This window comes from Sinocyclocheilus anshuiensis, unplaced genomic scaffold, assembly GCF_001515605.1.
Source record: "Sinocyclocheilus anshuiensis isolate Anshui unplaced genomic scaffold, SAMN03320099.WGS_v1.1 scaffold1789, whole genome shotgun sequence".
Taxonomy (NCBI): domain Eukaryota; kingdom Metazoa; phylum Chordata; class Actinopteri; order Cypriniformes; family Cyprinidae; genus Sinocyclocheilus; species Sinocyclocheilus anshuiensis.
In genome coordinates, this window is record NW_015538827.1 from 383,025 (window position 1) to 386,548 (window position 3,524).

The window sequence follows — 3,524 nt, forward strand, 5'->3', positions numbered from 1 at the left end:
ACCCATTGGTAGCTGATACAAACACATTTTGCATGTGGCAGGAACATCAATGTGCATACGAAAAACCAAAAAATAACTTTTAAAATGATAAAAACACATTGTAGGAAACCACAAACCTCTCAAATGTGATAATAACTAAGGAATATCATGTTGTGTATAAATTCAATTATTTTTTACGTGTTTGTGGGCAGGTTTTTAGAGAAAATGCCTGCACTGTTAACATGCAAAGCTAAAACAGACAATGATTTCAAAGAAAACATGAAGGCAGCAATTTAATCACAGAGAACGCAATCATGCCCAAAGCCATTAAGCTCAATTGTTTCTTGAGCAAAAAAAGGTTAATTGCAGTGAACATTAACAGCTGTGGAGAAGATTAAAGAGGAGAGACCAAACATGTGCTGCAGTAAGAACATATAGGTACATGCAGACGATCCTAATCAAGATTCTTCTCACTATTTTAGCTTTTATCACGGAAAAGTCTAACTAAACAGGTCTTAATATTGGACTGCAAACTGATTAATTGCGAAAAAAATTAGGATAATTACGTAAATAAGCAAATTACCCAGGATTCAACAATGTACCACTTTACAGTAAAGCGTATTTTCCACGCAAAAAGACACGAGCGGTGAAGTCAAATCAACTTAACCTTTCGGGAAATACAGAACTAGTACAAGGTGGTATGACACATGCATGCTAGTGAAATACCTGTGACGTGTTCATGTCTAGAAGCTCTCAGTCTTTCAGCATGAAGAAGAAAAATGTTCAGCTGCTCTGTCAAGGCCAAGGAAACAAATCAAAATGGCTCACTGTGATCCTGACAATCGGATAACAAAGTGAAGACATAGGAATTGACACCTGCACGGCTATGGTAACCTCCATCTGAAAACATTAACTATTAACATACAATGCTTTCAGTGATAAAAAAAAAAAAAAAAAAAACACTTTAAGAAAAAAAGCACTTTATGAAATATTTAGCCTACATAATGATAAAGTCATTGTACAAATTAGCACTTACTGAAAAATAAACAAGTACATGTAATAAAAGCATAATGACATACATTAGGCCATTGCTGTGGACAACAATGAATATTAAAGCAATGTCACACAAGCAAGTTTGCATTACGACCCTCTTTAAATTATTTGTGTACACCATGAATTACCACCTGACAAAAAAAAAACAAAAAAAAAAATTCTGCTACTAATTAAAAAACAGTGACTTGGGCAGTTTCTAAAAAGTTTTTGGAATAACAAAGGGAAAAAAAAAATATATAAGAGTTTTTGCTCCTCCAACAAAAATTTATTTGTATGTATTTACATGTAAATGTATATGTATCAAACAAAGCCACATCAAAATCGCTACACGCAGTAGTTTTGTTCCTCCGTGATTCCATGTTTCAACAAATCAGTTGAGTAAATTATTCAATGACGATTCATAAAGACTGATTGGGTGCTTCTCAAATAGAAGTCCATCTCAATCTGAAGGATCATTTGTTTCTTTTTCTTCATTTAGCATATTTTGTTGAATTCATCAAGTGTATCATTCGCGTCTTCAAAACACCCACAATCCTTAGCACACATTCCAGTTCACACAAAAAAACAAACAAACAAAAAAAGAGTTGGCCTTTATGATCACATTTATGAGCCAGCAGACTAATTAGACCACCTCATTCTGAGAAGGACTCAAAATGTGTTTGGTTACTGAATTAATTTAGTGAATTTAGTGAATTGAGTGAATGAGTCAAATGACAAATTTATAAAAACAGTCACTTGTCGCCACCTACTGGTGTCAGTGAAAAATACCCCTGACAAATGATACAAATAGTGAAAGGTGAATTCAGAATTAAGCATTCCAGAGAGATGTATAATAAACTATATAAAAGCCTTTAACGTGAAAAATTCATTGTAGTAAAAAAATATCTACTGCCAAAAATAATAAATAAATAAACAAACAAACAAAACTACCGACAGTCTCTTATTTACAATTTAGTATTATGAAATGTAAACTAAATGTAATTACGCATACAAAATCCGAATTTACAAATTTGCAAGCTCTTTCAATCATATGGTTTATCGGATAAACCATTAATAATGTCCATGTCCCTGAGCGCACATTCTACTTCTTGCTAATTGGTGCTTTTGCAACTAGCCCTCCACTAAGCTCTCTAAAGAGGGAACGGCTCTATCCATAACCACGGCACTCTGTGATCCTCTGCCATCATTCGCCCCACTAAGGAAAATACCACAATCCTCTATCTCAGCCTATCTATGTCCTCACCTCTCAGGATTTCATTTAATTAGGCGGCGGTCAAAAATAGCTCTGGCAGATCAGGAATAATGACATTGAGGTGAGGTGGGAGGTAGTGGGAGTTTGGAATTTTCTTGCTCTCGAAATTTCAGTCAGTTTTTCTTCCACTGGGATACATTTTCACTGCTGGCATGGCATTTAATTCTTATTATGCTCATGTCAACCTTTAATCAAATTTCAGCAGGGTATTGAAATGTTACTCACACCAAATGATGGGAAATGATACATCCGAACAACCGTCGTCTGGGAACCGGAATTGTGCTCTTATCAAGTATCAAATAGCTTAATAGGAAAGATGATATTCCTTCTTATACATATGGTGACTGCTACATGATTGATCGCTCGCATTGCATATGTGGCTGTGTGCTGGGCTTATACACACATTCACGCAAGCACACACACACACACACACACACACACACACACACACACACATATGCATTCAAACAGAACACCTCCATCATGTTCTTGCAGTGCATCACACAGCAAGGCCACCTTCCAGAGAAATATGTTTCTTTGCTGATACAGACAACCAAACAACCTCTCTTCTTTTGATGTAGGCCACATGCAAGGGATAAAGGACCTGGACAAATCCAAGATATAAATGTATAAATCCTCTCATAGATTTCAAAAAGACTTTCAACCTTCTCAGGAAATGTGTCTCTGAAACATTTTCAAACTATTAAAATGGCAGTTTGGAGTAATTTCAGAAAATGTGCGGTCCAACTAATTGGAGTTAAAAATGACCTTTTTTTAGTAATGCTATCAGAATTAAAGTAGATTATTGGGATTGCTCTTAAAAACAGTTAGTTGCTTTAAATGACGTTAAATGAGAAATATATATATATATATATATATATATGGCAAATGCTTAAAAGGGATCTAACCCAGTCTCATGAGAAGTGTGATTTTGTATGAATTCATATGATCTAACTTGTAGAAAAACATAAAATTTTTTGGTAAAGCATCACCATGAAGGTCCATTCCTTAATTATTTATGTAAAGTATGAAATATTCCATGTCAAATATGAGGTCATTGAAGAAAAAAAAAAAACAAGGCTTGCATAAATATATAAGATATAGCACAGAACAAAAGAAGAAAAACAGCACGCGGGGTCTAAAAGTCTGAGAGCCTAATAAAAATGTGGGGCTCAAAATTTAAACCTGGAAATTAACAGAAAGTATATATATATATATATATATATATATATATATATAT